The sequence below is a fragment of the Carlito syrichta genome, unplaced genomic scaffold (genome assembly GCF_000164805.1).
Source record: "Carlito syrichta isolate Samal-C Ts95f unplaced genomic scaffold, Tarsius_syrichta-2.0.1 Scaffold307206, whole genome shotgun sequence".
In the NCBI taxonomy this organism is placed as follows: Eukaryota; Metazoa; Chordata; class Mammalia; order Primates; family Tarsiidae; genus Carlito; species Carlito syrichta.
In genome coordinates, this window is record NW_007251302.1 from 600,129 (window position 1) to 617,970 (window position 17,842).

General features: G+C 38.1%; 1 protein-coding gene across 1 annotated transcript in view; it reads right to left on the minus strand.

The window, feature by feature from the left end:
* Positions 1-17,842, minus strand: part of AMPH (amphiphysin) — a 267,405-nt gene that overhangs the window by 119,856 nt on the left and 129,707 nt on the right. The window lies entirely within an intron of this gene.

The following is a 17,842-nucleotide window of genomic DNA, read 5'->3' on the forward strand; positions in this document are numbered from 1 at the left end:
ATAATAGCAGGGAATTGATCATCACTATTTAGTATGATAGCCACCAGCCACAGGTGACTGTTGAGCGCTTGGAATATGGCAAGTCCAAATTGAGATGTACTGTAAGTATGTTCTATATAACAGATTCCAGAGCACAAAAAAATCCCAAATATCTATTGTTTTCATGTATATTATATTCCAGTTCCAAAAACACCTGAAATTTATTTATGAAAGTTGTGCTTTCATTAGCAAAAACATGGAACCAACCATGCTGCCCATTGAAGCTGAACTGGATAAAAAAAATATGGTACATATACACAACGGAATATTATGCAGCCATAAAGAAGGACAGACATATGGACTTCGCAGCAGCTTGGATGGATTTAGTGTCGACCATACCAAGTGATCTATCACAGAAACAAAGAAGAGAGTACCATATGTTCTCATTCCTAAGTGGACCTTGAACAATTATAATACTATAAGAAAGGGATTGGCAGTAGTGGGAAACTGTCAGGGGGTGGAGGATGGGATTGGCAGTTGAGGGAAACTGCCAGGGGAGGGAGGGACACACCTCATCAACAAGGGTGCCTGCATAATCAACGTTTGTATACCTAACCTTTAATTGTACCCCATATCTTTATAATAATAAAATAAAATAAAAAAGAAAGTTGTGCATTTATTCTTACATGTTTAAACCTCAGTCACCTTCAAAATACTCTCTGTTGGGTGCAATACACCTATTGAGATGCTTTTTCCACTGCTCAAAACAGGTTTTGAATACTTCAGTTTTGATGCCTTTTAGTGTTTCTGCCGTTTTTTGTTTCATCTATTCCACATTAATAAAATATTTCCTTTTGAGAATTTTTTCATGGGGGGAACAAAAAAAAAAAGTCGCTCAGGGAGACATCAGGTGAACAGAAAGGGTGGGGTAGAGGGGGCCATGCCATTTTTGGTCAAAAAATGCTAAACATTCAGTGTACTGTGGGCAGGTACGTTGTCATGGTGGAAGAACCAGTCATCTGTTTGCCACAACTTGGGACATTTATTTTGCAAATCATGGCACAATCTTCTCAAAATTTCCAGATAAAAACTTTGACCATTTAATCCAGAGGAACATATTCTGAGTCTACTGCAAGGAGCCCACTCTCCAAAAGATAATTCCAGTTTTGGGGGATTGCCCCTGATATTTTATATAGATTGTGTATTAAAATGATAATATTTGGAATAAATTGAGTTTAAAAAGCTACATTATTAAAATTAATTTCATCTTTTCTTTTCACTTTTTAAAATATGGCCACTCAAAATTTTTTTACCTATGTATGTAGTTTTATTATATTTTTATTGGACTGCATTGAAATAGATGAATTTCTGACTGGGTGCAGTGGCCCATGCCTGTAATCCCAGCACTTTGGGAGGCTGAGGCAGACGAACTGCTTGAGCACAGGAGTTCAAGACCAGTCTAGGTACTATAGTGGGACCTCATCTACAACAAAATAATAATAATAATAATAATAATGATAAGTAAATAAATTAGCTGGATGTAGTGGCACATGCCTGTAGGTCCAGCTACTCAAGAGGCTAAGGCAGAAGGATCACCTGAGCCCAAGAGGTCAAGGCTGTGATGATCCATGATCGTGCCACTCCACTCCAGCGAGGCAGAATGATACCACGACTCAAAAAGAAAAAAAAAGAAGAAGAAAGAAGGAGAAGGAGAAGAAAGAAATTGTTAAACTGTAAATTCTGTCATATGAATGCTTGTTTTGATTTGAATTCCCCTTAGAAACTTAGAGACTCTGAAACTAGGATTAACTTGTTAGTAGTTTAATTATGAGTTAATCCTGGAAATGCTAATAAGAGAGTGGAGAAGTGTCAGGAGCCGCAATCACTAGTAAAAGTAAGGTAAAAAGGACCTGAAAACAGGAAAAACACCGGCTGGGAGCAAGGCCCCAGTAAAATGCAGCCATGACAGAGGCAAAGCCCCATGGATCCTGTTGACGGACCTTCCCTAACTTTGAAGGATTGCGTGCATAGACTTGAGAATGTTCCCTCTTTAATTGAGATCATAGATGTGCAAATGGATGATAGCATTTGACAGCAAAAATTATACATAGGCATAATGGAGGTGAGATTGCAGCAAAAAGGGTGTCCCTTAGGATGTGTAAGGATGTTTTTCAGTAAACAGCAGGAGGCCGAGAAGAATGAGTCAGCCACTTTCTCATAAACAATAGACCCCAGCTGAGAGCTGGTGGAAAACAACCGTTTGAGATAAAAAATAGGTTAAGATATTTTAGGATTAAATAAGATAGAATTTAGAATATTAATAATAAGATAGTAAGATAAGATAAACTAGTAAGATAAGAGATATATAATAGTATAAGTGATAGTTAAGAAAATATAGAGACATAAGGATAGAAATAAGATTAATAGAAATAAATATATAGTAGTAAGTAAGCTAAATAAGACAGGGTTAAGGTTTAGCTTTATAGGGTAAGGATATTATAGGCCTATAATAGTAAATAGTTATGAGAAAGTTAGGAAGAAAACCAGGACGTTCATAAATGTTTGACTTAAGAAAAACACCATCAGTGGTTGAAATTGTCAAAGGTCAACCTTATTGTGAGTGCAAAAAGGATGTACATGGGCATTTGGTTAGCAACATAAGATACATTTGTGGGTACAGGACTGAGTGGAAAACCTATATAAGCTTGTGAAAAATAAATAAAAATTGGCAGAGTCTTGAGCTCTCCCCAGGAAGAGAATTCCTGTCGTTTTCGTCTTTTCTTTTTGCCGCTTCCCGATTCTCCCATCTCAAGCCCTGACTCTCTCCTGGAGCTGGACTCCAGCAGAGAAGTGAGGCAGGAAAGGAAGAAAGCCTATATAGAGTGCATTATCAAGCAACTTACCACTGTGGTCAACTGGGCCTCAGTCCCACTAGGGAACTCTGAGAGACAGTGTCGATCAAATACCCTAGAAATACCTTAACTAAAGACCAGAGAAGTTGAAGTGTTTATCCTGTCAGTCATTGATCTAGGGATACTCCTGGGGAACATTAATTTGCCAGTATTTCAATCCCAGGGAAGAGAGGTTTCCAGAAGCTAAAGAAAGAGGTGCCTCAGGAAAAGAGCTATCAATATCAAGTCAGTCTAAGTACTAATCTGCTATGACACAAAATATCAAAAATAAATATAAAAGTTACATGCATTTTAGTGGCATAATCATTTAACAAAATTGCAGTTCAATAGTAAGACAGCCATTACAACAGTCAAATTCAATTCAGAAAGCACTTGTTAGTATTTACCCAAAAGTGTGGTGGTAGAGAAAACCTCCTTTCTCAGTAAATTATAATCTAGCAGGGGAATAAAAATAACTTTTAAAAAAATTGTCCTGCAAGTCAAATTGCATTTAGCATTTCAACAAGTCCAAAGGAAAAAAAAAAACATTTCATCTAAAGTTATATAGTGATTAACAGAAAAAAACTCTGAAAAGAAATGTTTATTGTAAAGTCTATGGTTGAATCCAAAAAAGATTCTGGATTAGGATATTTTCCATACAGCGCTTGTTTCATGTGTGTATAGTGACATTATTTCTATAAAATGTATATAACTCTCAGGCAAGGTTTTCTGTGTTTTGGTTAAGCTCAAATTATTTTGGCAGCTCTGTAAACCCAGCTACTAACAGATAAAAGCTCAAGGTATTTAATTTGCTGGCACATATGAACTTCAACCAGAATAGTTTTACTTAGAATGGTGAAACCGAAATGATGAGAGTTCTAAACAGCTGACTTCCTTTCTAATGTCTCATCATGGTTTCAAGTCAAAACTCTAGGTTTCCATTGTCTTGCTGAGGGCAGTTAGAAATATAGTGTGATAGAAAACTTCCATGAGCTAGAAGGAAAAAAAAAGCAAACTGTGGTAGAGTTCCAACACAGCCAAGTATAGTAGAAAATGACTTTCCTGGTGGAAAGGATAGAAGAATGAAGAGAAGATGTTGGTGTCAATCACTTGAGCAAAAGCAAAAGATGAAGAGGATTCAGAGAGGTCAACATGAAGTCCTCAACACCATCAAGACAAAACATTGGAACAAGAGAAGTGGGTCGTGCTCTCACAGAATATGTATTATGTGACAGGTATGGTGTCAGATTCTTAATAAATAAAAAGCTTAAAAACACAACATTAGGAGATTTTATTGGTATCAATCTATACTGCATCTCCCAACCAGATGGGTCTTTGGAGTAAAAACACTGTTTCTGCCTCAGGTGTAGCTGTAGGACTTGATAAGGCCAATGAAATGTGAGTGGAAGTAGCATGTGTTACTTCCAAGCTGAAGCTATAAGAACCATTCTGGTCTTGCTACATTTCCTTTCAGTCTCCAAATAGGAGTTGTTTCTCTAACTTGGATCCCAGAGTAAAGGGACCACAAAGCACAGCCACCATTCACATTTTCATGAGTGAGAAACAAACCTCTGTAGTTAAAAGTCACTGAGAAATTGCTACCATAGCATAACCAAGCCTAAAAGTCCTGATAAAATGATTCACCATCAATAGTGGAAATGCAATAATGCAGAGAAGGCTGAAATTTAACAACAACCAGAAAGCCCAACAGAGCTAATGAACAGAAAAGCACTAAAGACATTTATTGAAACATCTCAGAAAGGAAACCAAATTGGAAAGATTGAGGACAAAGTGGATGGTTAGCAAATAGAAGCCCAAGTGGTGGCCCAGTGATAGAAGGAGATAGAATAGAACTGACAAAGAGAAGCAAGATACCAGAATCACTTGTCTCATCAAATAGCAGATAATTTAGACAGATTAGTATCTGAAATCAGAAGTGTGATTTACCTGTACAAATCTAGACTCCAGCCAATCTAAGGCCTAAAAGCCCTACGGGGTTTGATTTAGAGGGTTTGAATGCCCAGGGTCACGTTTCTCAAACTGGGTAAGTGCAGGATCTGGGGCACTTAATAGTGTGTCTACTAGAGCACAGATAACCACAAAATAATTCTAAAAGATTACTCTGGATCATCAACTTATTGAGGTAGAGGGGAAGATATGGAAGAGAAACCATTATTTCACAACCATTGAGCTACCTGTCATGAAGTAGAATGACAACTGCATAGAGATGAAACAGAACTATCTTCACAGATGTCTCCTGCTTTCAGTTGCCTATTTAGGACTCTGCTCTACCATTTATGGTTTTTCCATGAAAGTATGTGAGAGGCACAGAGCTAAGCAAGTCTCACTTCTCACCCAGAAAGATGCTCTCCCTGATTATACAAAGCCAGCCATGAGAATTGATGGTTAAGAGTCACCAGGATTGTTCAGAATATCTGGAAATAGCAAAAATGTAGCAGGGAAGAATATTTTTCCCAAATATTTAAGGACTAAAGTATGTCAAATCAAACCCAAAATTAAATTATTGCCTTTTCTTTCAGAACAAGAAGGAAGATGAAAAATTTAGGCTCTACTCCATACACCAGATTCATCTTGCCAAAGGGAAACATTAATGGTTTTTAAAAAATAAAATAAAAATTCCAGAAGAGACCTTTAAATATTAGAATGTAAGGAAGTTCAAATTAAGGCTAATTTAAGGTTAATTTAAATGACTTTACTCTTTTTCAACTATTAAAATTATTAATTTTCCCCATGAGTATTCAAGTTTCATAAATCAGTCAGTAACCAACCATATTGAATTTCATCTCCAGTTCTGCCTGAATAAAAAAGGTAAAAAGCTCTGGAGAAAAATTCTTCATGTACAACATGCCATAAAAGTAGTTTCTTCTGTACAAAACCTACTACATAACAAAATTTCCTTAACCTCAGTATTCCACATGAATCACAGATGTTTAAAATTGACTAATTCTTATAGCACTGCTCAGATCTCACTGAATTTGAATTTCATTCCAAATTTCTCTGAAAATGGTCATTTCAGAAATTCAGCTGTGGATTATGTCTTGTGTGTGTGCACACGTGTGTGTGCATGCTTTTGCAGAAAACGCATTAAAAAGTTCTACCCCCTTGGGATTACATGCCTGTATTTTCCCTTTTATTTCTTCATTTCATTCTCTACAAGATAAAATAAAATTATGACTCCATCTCCTGTCACACTTTCCTCAGGGCTCGTGGCAACAGGAGGGCAAGGGAGTCTATGATAATTAAGTTGACTGAATTGCCTAGTAATACTCCCTTTGGACCAGATCCCAGTGGGATCCACTGTCTGCAAAATTCCTTGTCCTGGCATATAGCATAATAACATGGCTCTGCTGTTGGTCAGAGCTTCTTTGTTTTTTGACTGAATAATTTATCAGTGTCAGGAGCTGCCAGTTCTCAAGCCCAGCCTATCCCCTAGGCTCGACTTTCTTCCCACACAGCCTGAGGGGGAGGCCTGCTTTTCCTTCCTCATTAAAGCTGTTTGCCCCCACTCTGTCCCTTGGGGTCTCCCACTCACACAAGGCTAGGGAGAAGAGTGCAGTCTTTCCAGTTTCCTGCTTCCCGGCTGCCCTAGAAAACAAGCCAGGGTCATTTTGGGTCTCATCATGAAGATATCAAAAATTAATAGGCATGCAAATAGTATACACAGTTTCCAAAAACTTATGAAAGTCTATGAATCACTGTCTCTAGTCAAAATATCCCTTTATTCTCCTGCTGAGTGGTAACTCAGAGATGCTACTTTCTTTCCTTACTCTTACGGGTACTACTCATTATACCGCCTAAGGATTAGAATGAAGTTAAAAATCTAATTAAATAGTTAGAAAAACAGTGCAGCAAGCACATCAGTAAGAATGTTTCAGAGATCTGTTACACAATACACATAAATCACCTTATATTCCTAAGTTGATGTGTTTCCAAGTTGTTTTACACCAGGCTGGTTTTCAGTAGCAGTAGTTTCTCAATTATTTGCATATATGTCTGGGGAGTAGGGGGGTGGAGGTGGGGGTGAGGGTGGAGGAAGCAGTTACCAGACAGGTCGGGTGGGTACACAGCTCTCATTTGTGTCTCTTCAGCACCGTGGACAGCCCCTATTCTGTTCTCAAACATCTAAATAATCCACATAATGTCAAAGGAGCAGCTATAAACACTACTGCATCAAAATTCCCTACTACACGCCAGTAAGAGCATAGAAGCGTTACAGACAGACCTTCTCCAAAGTGAGCCAAGTGCCTGATAAGAAGAGCTTCCACAAACACATCGAAGAGGGTCTCCAACTCCTAGAGTTATTATGGTCAGACACTTTCTAGGTGTTGAGTTTTAAAAAAAGGGCTGCATTAAGGTGTGATGAATGACAAGTGAAAATTAATGAGTCACGTTGTTTTTGTTTATATACACTAAATTTTAAAGCATTAAAAATATATCAATTTAGTAAATTTATGCTTGTAAGCCTAGGACTCAAGAGTTTTTAGAGAGGTATAATTTTGTCTGCAGAGAAGAAATAAACCATATTGAAGCATTAGTTTAACTTAATTGAGGACAAATATATAGAAGGAATTAATGACTTCTAAGGAACTAAACTTAGGGCAGCGGCAACCATCGCAGAATTTAGGGAAACAATTCCTACATCCTACCATGTTCATGACACCCCTGGTCAGGGAAGTGTCTCACTGTGGCCCTGACTGCCCTTGCAAAACCAAACCCAGTGGATTTTGTTAGTCATGTTATGCATCATTCAGCAAATACCTCAAGGGAGTAGAAGTTTAAAATCTGTTAAACAAGCAATAGCTTATTGAATTACTTGTTAAATATAATCCTGATTTATCTTTATAGGTAACTCTAGTTATAAAAAGGAAAAGAGAGAACCCAGACAGCATGGTACTGGTACAAAAACAGATACATAAGACCAATAGAACAAGATAGAGAACTCAGAAATAAAACCATAGACCTTCAACCAACTCATCTTCAGCAAAGCCATCAAAAGCAAACATTGAGGAAAGGAAATCATGTTTAGCAAATGGTGCTGGGAAAACTGGCTAACTACATGCAGAAGAATGAAACTAGAACCCTACCTATCACCTTATACAAAAAATTCACTCACAGTGCATCAAGGACTTAAATGTGAAAACAAAAACTATAAGAATCTTAGAAGAAAACTCAGGAACATCATCCTGGACATCAGAGAAGGCAATGAACTCATGGCCAAGTCCTCAAAAGAAAAATGCAGCAAAGCTAAAATTGACAGGTAGGACCCTATTAAGCTAAAAACTTTTTGCACAGTAGAAGAAGCCATCAAGAAAATAAAGATACAACCCACAGAATGGGAAAAATATTTGCAAACTATGCATTTAGCAAAGGCCTAACTTTCAGGATCTACAGATAACTCAAATTGACAGAAAAATAATAATAATAACCGCATTAAAAAGTGGGCAAATAACATGAGCAGACACTTCTCAAAGGAAGACATCTAAACAGCTAGCAAGTATATGAAAAAATGCTCACCTTTGCTAATCATTGGAGAACTGCAAACCAAAACTACAATGACATACCACCAAACAAGTCAAAAAACAACAGGTGTTGTTGAGTCTGTGGAGAAAGACTGTTGGTGGGAATGTAAGCTAATTCAACCTTTATGGAAAGCAGTGTGACATTTTCTCAAAGAACTAAAAATTGAGCTGCCATACAATCCAGCAATCCCACTTATGGGAATATACCCAGAGGAACATAAATCATTGTGCCAAAAAGACACCTGCATGTGTATGTCCCCTGCAGCATTATTCACAATAGCAAAAACATGGAGCCAACCTAGATGCCCATCGAAAATGAACCGGATAAAGAAAACATGGTACATATATATGGTGAAATACTATGCAGCCATAAAGACGAACAAAATCATGGCCTTTACAGTAACAATGATGCAACTGGAGAACATTATTCAAAGTGAACCATGACAAAAACAAAAAACTGAATATCGCAAGTTCTCACTCATAAGTAGGTCCTAAACATTGGCATGCGAGCACAAGGGCAGGAACAACTGATGCTGGTATCACTAGCAGGTAGAGGATGGGGGAAATAAGGGGAACAGAACCATCCATTGGGTACATGTTCACTACCAGGGGGAAACAGGGCTCACTAGAAACCCAAACCTCACCTGCACACAATTCACTTATGTAGCAAATCTTCACATGTGCCCCACAACTCTAAAAATTTTTTAAAAAGAAAAAGGCAGGAGAAATGAATCACCACACACGTTATAGACAATTTTTCATTAAGTTGCCTCTCTAACTCAGCAACTAACTGTGAGTTGACATTTTAAAAAGGGCTCAAGTAGAAAGCCAACAGTACTAACAGATGTATGAAAAGTGCATCTGAGAAGACAGAACCTTACAAAGTTGCGATTTCACAAAGGTGAGTCTTATAATCTCTTCTCTGATAATAAGGCTATGGAAGTTCCCACAGTTACATTATTATTTTTGGCCTTTGCTGACATTTTCTCCTGAAAATGGCTGAAGCAACATATCAGAATTACAACTGGCTCAATTCCTCAGAGTTTAGAGAAGTTAACGCAATCTTGAGAGCAATGTTAATAAATATGCTTATCATTTTTGAAGCTTGGAAGAAAATTAGATTATTAGGGAGATGAGACCATAATGAGACTATAATCAGCACCTTGATTAACAGATGACTAATAAGGCATAATATCTGAATCCAATTATGATCAAAGACATTAGGCTACTGAGCACTATAGGCACTTTGATTTGTTAAGAAAAAGAACTCGCCTATGACAAATTCAGGTGGTATTAAATTGGAAGATGAAAGTTTTGCAAAAGCATTAGGGCCTCTGAAATTTACATTTCTGTTTCCTTGCTTTGAGCTTTTTGTAGTAACAGAAGCTGTCATTAAAAACCCAGCATTGATTTCCTAAAACAACTTCTCTGAACTTTGGATTTCTATTTTGCAGATATTAATGCAGAAGACACAAGACAGAAGGGAAGTAAGAGTTGATGCTTGCAATCATATTCCTGGAATGGTGACTTAGGATGTGCATGGAAGGGGGAGGAACAACAAAAAGAACATCTCAGTTTCCACCATCTTATTCAAGATTCATGGTTCAGTTTCCAACTATCCCTCTCATCAACTCCAAGAACACATCTAAACACCAAATGTAACATACTTTCTATTTTTCAACAAAATAAAACGAGAAAAAGTTAATAATCACATGTGCGATTCCTCCATTTATCTCCCTTAAACCGACTACCTTAAGCTTATAAAAATCTCCATTTCGATCTTTGGAAAATCTAACCCACTGTGTGTGCAAGGGGATAGACCTGCCTAGTTAGAACTATTAACTCACCATGCAGACCAGATACAGCTGAAAGATTAGCTTTATTGCCTTGAATTTGTGACCCTTAAAAAGCCACTCTATTTTTCTTATTTTCATGTGCACACATGTATAAAGAAACCTGACTTATAAGGTGCGTCAAGGTCATTATTTAACTATCTTTTCAACCTCAGCCTTAATACTTAAGAGCACAGTATTGAATGTATTGATGGGAGAGTTGGGGAGAGCTGACCCCCATAAAAAATTTTTTAAAGAGCCCCAATCTTTCCATGGCTTATTGTTCAGTGTCCCCTTCTATATACATGTCAGTTCTATCTATAATGTTCTGTCATGACCAAATTGGACAGGACTTACAAACATTAGAAAAATAACCACTATGTCAAGGCACAGAGACACACTGAAGAGATGGAAAGAAGCGCCTGAGCTACCATTACTCCAGGCATAATCTAACATCTAGTATGTTTCTGAAACTGCATTTATGATGTCTGTATTAGTGTTAGTATTCTCGGGTTGCCACAACAAAATACCACAGACTGTGTAGCTTAAACAAGAGAAATTTATTTTATCACAGTTCTGGAGGTTAAAAGTCAATGATCAGGATGTTGGCAGGTTTGGTTTCCCCAGAGGGAATTCCTTGGTTTGCAGATGGCCACCTTCTCACTGTGTCCTCACGTGGCCTTTTGTCTGTGTGCATGGGTTTTTCCCTCTTCTTGAAAGGACAACAGTCATACTGGATTAGGGCTCATGCGTATGACCTTACTTAACCTTAATCACCTCCTTAAAGGCACTATCTCTAAATACAGTCACATTCTGAGGTACTGGGGAATAGGACTTCAGCATACGTATTTTGGGAAAACACAATTATTCAGTCCATGATCAAACAGTGTTCTCCAAGGAATCTTTTGATCTGGCAATATAATCTCAGGTCTACCATTAACTGATAGTCACTTTGTTACAGAAACTGTCGAAAGTGTTAGGACACCTAGGACAACTCTGTTAACCCATAATCCTCAGAGTAACTCCATGAAGTTGGCGCATTTTTACAAATGGGAAAACAGAGGCATAGAAGCTGAGAACTCGCCCAGTGTCACACAAATAATAGATGACAAACCAGTCATCTGGGTTACTGAAGCCTTATAATCTGCCTCAGTAGCCTACCTGCTTCACCCCTGCTCTCTCCTATCTCTGTGCCCCAAGCTCTAAAGACATGGGTGCTGAGTGATAAGAGATGAGGTGTTCAACAAGAAGAAACAGTTGATCTATGACAATAATTTAATTAAAGGCACTATTCTCCATGCTCTGAGGATATAGTCCTCATCTGTAAATAAAGATATCAACTGTTCACTAGTTTTACTCAAAAGCCCACAGTCCCAAAAGTTTATTCCTTGTGATTTTTATTGCTTAGTGGGCTCTGAAATCACATCACCTGGCTTTGAAATCTGAGCTCTGCCCCTTCTAACGGTGCAACTTGGGAAAAGTTACTGAGCTTCTGATTCCTCATCTGTTCTGTAAAATGAGGATGATGACATACCTGTCACCTGAAACTATCATTAAAGTTGAGGGAGACAATACATGTCATGTATCTGCTAAGTACCTGGCACATATCAGGAACTCAGTTGTATAAATATTGGATGTCACTATTATCGTTCCACTTAATACTTTTTAAATAATAAACTGTGCAAGGAGTAGGTGTTTCATAAAAGCTTGACTGAACTACATTCTGCTACATGTCATATTGCAAAGGAATATCTTCATGAGGAATATGCAAAACCTCCCCAAAACAACTACTTGGGAATGTATAATGCTTCCTTGTTTTTAATTAGTACTTCTAAGTATCAAATACAAAGTTATGTTTTTCAGGAAGTTTTTTTATTTTATTGTTTTTTATTTGTTGCAGTAATAAAGAGTCTTGAAGTACATGAGAATAATGTATGCAGATATATTATTCTTAGAACCACCTAAGAACAGACATGGGAAAAATCAAGCCAATATAATAAATTACTGCCTGAGAAAACAGGAAAGTATGAATACCAATAGCCAAAGGAATTATCAAGTTCATTTTCAAAATGAAAGTTTTTGTGAGATATACTCAGTCTTCTCATATGTAAAGCAGAATTATAATTATGGGTTGCTCTGTGAATCAAGCTGACAGTATAAAAAATGTTTTATAAATGCTAAATTTCTATTTGTGGAAAGTCTTTTTTTTTTGGTTTAAATTTTATTTTATAATTTTTTTTATTTTTTATTTTTCATCAATATTTTTTATTATGGTTTTGTAGGGTACAGTTAAGGGTCAGGTGTACAATTACGTTTCATTCAGGCACCCTGTTGATAAGAGGTGTTTCCCCATCCCCAGACAGATATTTGCTACTGTTAATCCCATCCCTCTCCCCCTACCATAGTTTCCCAGTACCGTCAGTCATTTTCTTATAGTATTACATTGGATGTTCAAGGTCTATTACATGAGTGAGAACATGTGATACTCGGATCTTTGTTTCTGTGAGAGGTCACTTAGTATTATAGACTCTAGTTCCATCCAGGTTGCTGCGAAATTCATGATTTTGTTCTTTTTTATGGCTGCATAGTATTCCATCATGTATATGTACATTTTTTTAATCCAGTCCTCTTTTGATGGGCAGCATGGTTGTTTCCAGGTTCTTGCTATTGTGAACAACGCTGCGATAAACATACGTGTGTAGGTATCTTTTTTATAGAGTGATTTGAGTTCTTCAGGGTATATTCCCAGTAGGGGGATTGCGGGGTCATATGGGAAGTTGATATTTAGAGCTTTTAGGAATCACCACACGGCTTTCCACAGAGGTTGCACTAGTTTACACTCCCACCAACAGTGTAGAAGTGTTCCCTTTTCGCCACACCCTCTCCAGCAGCTGTTATTTTTTGAGTTGTTGATAATTGCCATTCTGAATGGAGAATACTAAAAATACCTTGTCACTGCCTTGGCCTAAGCCAGTTGAATGGAGCTTGGATATCTGGAAATGTGTAAGCCCTCTTGGAAGGTTGTTATGATTCATCAGGTTAGGGAATATATCCAAGTAGATAAGCAACTAAAGAAGCTGTTTTATTTACTATATCTTTATAATCTGTGTCTTGTATCCAAGTAGTTAATATCATAGAGTGACTCTTTATATGCATGAGTCAAATGTGTGACCTGATTCAGAAGTCTCGAGTACAACCCAGGAATCTATATTTTTTAAAGACTTCCAAATGATGGTTATTAGAAACTACTACTACAATTTTCTACTGCCATTAAATCTATCACTTAATGGTCATTAGTGTGTTATTGAACACTCTAGTATGCAGCTCTAGTATAAGATTGCTAAAAAGACACTTGAAACTATTTGTGGCTCCAGATTTCAGTCACTGTAAGACATTCCTTCTAATGTATCTCCTTCATTAAATTGCGGTGCCAATGGCAAAATCAATGATGGACTTACAAGATGACTTATGAGACAGAATCATCATCAATGGGAACCAATAAAACTGATGCAAATCTGAAAATCAACTGCAGGTCATTTATCTAGATATTCCAAACCATTTTAGATAGTCTCCCTAGGCTTATGTGAGAGATAAGTCTAATTCTCTGCATCTTATCACCAGAATGGTACAGTCAAACTGGGAAGCATTTAGAGAGGAGCATCCAAACTAGATAATGAGCTTACTTAACAAGGGAAAGTGGAACTTATCTGAAACTGGTCTCCAAATGAATACTGAGGAATTGGATTCTAAACCCGCCCCAGTTGGCATGTTAATTAATATTGTAAGGTAAAATGCAATTAAAGGTGAGTAATAGAATAGGATAGATCAAAGGAAACCTTCAGAGAAATAACATGAAGAGCCTCCTCTAGGAGTAATTTCTTAAATTGGGAACAGGTTCCATAGGAAATGGCACAGAGAGATGCCTGGGACATCTGCGGTTTGACTGTGTCAAATTTTAGTTCCATTTTAGCTAAAGTTTTTTATTTAAATAGGCTAGAACTGAAGAGACCTTCTCACTACTATAATAAAAAAATTAGAATAAAGAAGTTAGTAGATGAACAAGTTCTTCAATAAATGTAAAAAGTTTTTGTTTTCTTTCTCCCATCTGGCACCATGGACAGCAACACTTACATTCCCATGAAACAGGCAGACTCAATTTGCCAGTGAACAAACATATTTAATGGATATGTTGAAAATAAAATAAAGGGGGAGGCGACCTGAAGATGGCAACCGCATAGGTGGATCCCTGAGATTCTCTGAATGTGAGTTTCCCAAAAAGACTATTACTTTTCTTCCTGCACAACCCCACCCCCCACCTCCAGCCGCACTGGTACGAGCCTTGGGGACTTTTGGTCCCACGCAGGGCCAGACATTGTAGCCGGACCACGGCTGCTCCACTATATGTGATTCCAGCCGGCTGGGGAATCCCAAATCCCAGATCCCAGCTCCATCCCCGGCTACACTACCTCGTCACGACCAGCACCCAACACGAAGCTGCCGGTCATGCAGGGAGGCTCTGAGCACCTGCCCCTTAGAGATACCAGTCCCATTTCTAGCTAAAGTGCTCTGGGAGGGACCCAGAGCCACCACCTGCCCTCTGGAGCTTTGGAGATCGGAAGCCCCGGGCCCACCCTGGCTGAGGCACTCAGCACACGACCACAAGCCTGTGTAAGGGGGCAGAACCCCAAGCTGGCGTAAGGTGCCGATCACAGGCGTCCAGCTCCAGAGGAGGGAACGCCTGACCTTCTCCTCCACCCTAGCCAGCTGGAGGGACCCCAGATCCAGCGCCCAGCTGTGCAGCTGGTGCTGCCTGGAGACCCACAGGAGTGCCCCTAAAAGTGAAAGTAAAACCGCCACCTCTGCCATTTTAAAGGCATATTTACATTGCATCGCCCTGACCACCTATCAGAGCCTCTACCTCGGTTCCCAGGTGATGTCATTAACAGGAGACAAAGCCGCTCCCCTACACTGAATAGAGACTAGTGTCACAGATCTCCTAGGAAACAAGCTAACTGCCTGCAACAGAAACAGAGGAGAGAGGCTGGAGATTAGATCTCAGGAACTTGATCACTAAGGGATGAGAGAGAAAAATCTACACAAATGAAGAAAAACCAAAAGAAGAATATGGGTCTCTCCCAGACTCCCGGGAGGGCAGACACTGAGAAACTGACTTTGGAATGCAAACAATGAAGAGCCCCGCCCAGAATGAATGGTCTCAAAATACAACCCTAGACATCAAGACATTAATGGAGAGATTAAAAAGAATTGAAGAGACTCAAGAAGAAACTAGAAAGGAGCTGATATCTGAGATAACAGTAATAAAGAATACTGTGAATGAAATAAACAATAAACTTGATAAGCATGGAAAGTAGAATTACCCAAGCAGAAGAAAGAATCTCAGAGCTTGAGGACCAAAATATAGAAATAACCCAAACTCTCAAAATCACAGAAAACAAGCTCAAAAAGACAGAAAAAAACCTTCAAGAGATGAGCGATTACCTCAAGAGGCCTAACCTAAGAGTAGTTTGTTTGTCTGAGGCAGAAAGAGAGACAGAGACCACACTGGAACAAACCTTCCATGAGATCATTCAAGAAAACTTCCCTTATCTAATCAATGATGCAAAAACTCAAACACAAGAGATCCAGAGAACCCCTGCAAGACAACAAATGAGAAAACCAACTCCTAGACACATAATAATTCACCTAAACAAAGTAGGCATAAAAGAAAAAATCCTAAAGGCAGCAAGAGAAAAAGGTCAGATTACCTACCATAGAAAACCAATTAGAATAGCAGCAGATTTATCTACAGAAACCCTGCAGGCTAGGAGAGCTTGGAGCCCTATCTTCAAAGTCCTAAAAGATAAACAATTTCAACCAAGAATAACCAACCCTAACAGATTAAGCTTCATCAGCGAGGGAGAATTAAAATCTTTCCCAGCTATTCAATCCCTAAGAACCTACGCTGCCACCAAACCACTTCTACATGAAAAACTTAAGAAAGTACTAAACACAGAAGAAAAGGGGAAAAAAAGAACAACATTTTCCACAAGAGTACAGAAAAAAGAATAAAATACATATGAACCAACCCCAAAAACAAAAGAAAGACAATAAAACAAGTGGAAGAACAACTCTAAAAGAACTGTATGTTAGGGATGAACTCTCACATTTCAATAATTAGCCTGAATGTGAATGGACTAAATGCACCACTGAAAAAACATAGAATGGCAAAATGGATAAAATATCACCAGGCAGCAACATACTGCCTTCAAGAGACCCATCTTACTAGAAAGGACACGCACAGACTCAAAGTAAGAGGATGGGAAACAAATTTCCAGGCAAATGGAACACAAAATAAAGGAGGAGTCATGATCCTAATTTCAGACAAAATACCATTTAAGCTATCAAAAATTTAAAAAGATACAGAGGGCCACTACATAATGATAAAAGGCTCACTCCATCAACAAGAAATATCTATCCTAAACATATATGTACCTAACATAGGTGCACCAACTTTTACAAAGCAACTCCTAGGAAAACTAAAGAAAGATATTGATTCTAACACCATCATAACTGGGGAATTTAATACCCCACTTACAACCCTCGACAGATAATCGAGAAAAAAAATCAGCAACGAGATTCAGAACCTCAATGTGACTCTGGACCAAATGGACTTAATTGATACCTACAGAACACTCCATCCAAAGACCAGAGAATACACATTCTACTCATCACCGCACAGGACGTATTACAAGATCGACCACATTATTGGCCATAAATCAAGCATAAGCAAATTTAAAAAGACCAAAATTCTGCCATGCACCTTCTCGGACTACAGTGGAATAAAAATAAACATTGATATCAACAAGGACCACCCAAAACGCACAAAGACATGGACACTAAACAGCATGATGCTAAACAACTCCTGGATCAATGATGAAATCAAACAGAGATCAAAAGATAACTGGAAGCAAATGAAAATGAAGAAACATCTTACCAAAATCTCTGGGATGCCTTAAAAGCTATAGTAAGAGGGGAATTTATATCCCTACAAACACACATGAGGAAAATGGAAGGAACAGAAATTGACAACCTAACAAGCCACCTAAAGAAGCTGGAAAAGCAAGACCACAAAAACCCTAATTTCAGCAGAAGAATCCAGATCACCAAAATAAAAGCCCAAATCCAGGACATAGAAGACAAAAAGATAATACAAAAAATCAATGAAACAAAAAGCTGGTTCTTCGAAAGGGTAAACAAGATTGATGGTCCCCTAGCTAGACTGACCAAGAAAAAAAGAGAAAAAAACCAAATAAGCATAATCAGAAACACAAAAGATGAAGTCACATCTGACCCTGAAGAAATACAAAAGATCATTAGAGACTACTACGTACACTTGTATGGAAACAAACTTGAAAACCAGAAGGAAATGGAAGACTTTCTGACATCACACAACCTACCTAGGTTGGAACAAGAAGAAATTGAGACCCTAAATAAACCAATAACAATCAAGGAAATCGACCACGTAATAAGAAAACTTCCTACAAAAAAAAGCCCTGGTCCAGATGGCTTTCCAGCAGAATTCTACAAGACATTTAAGGAG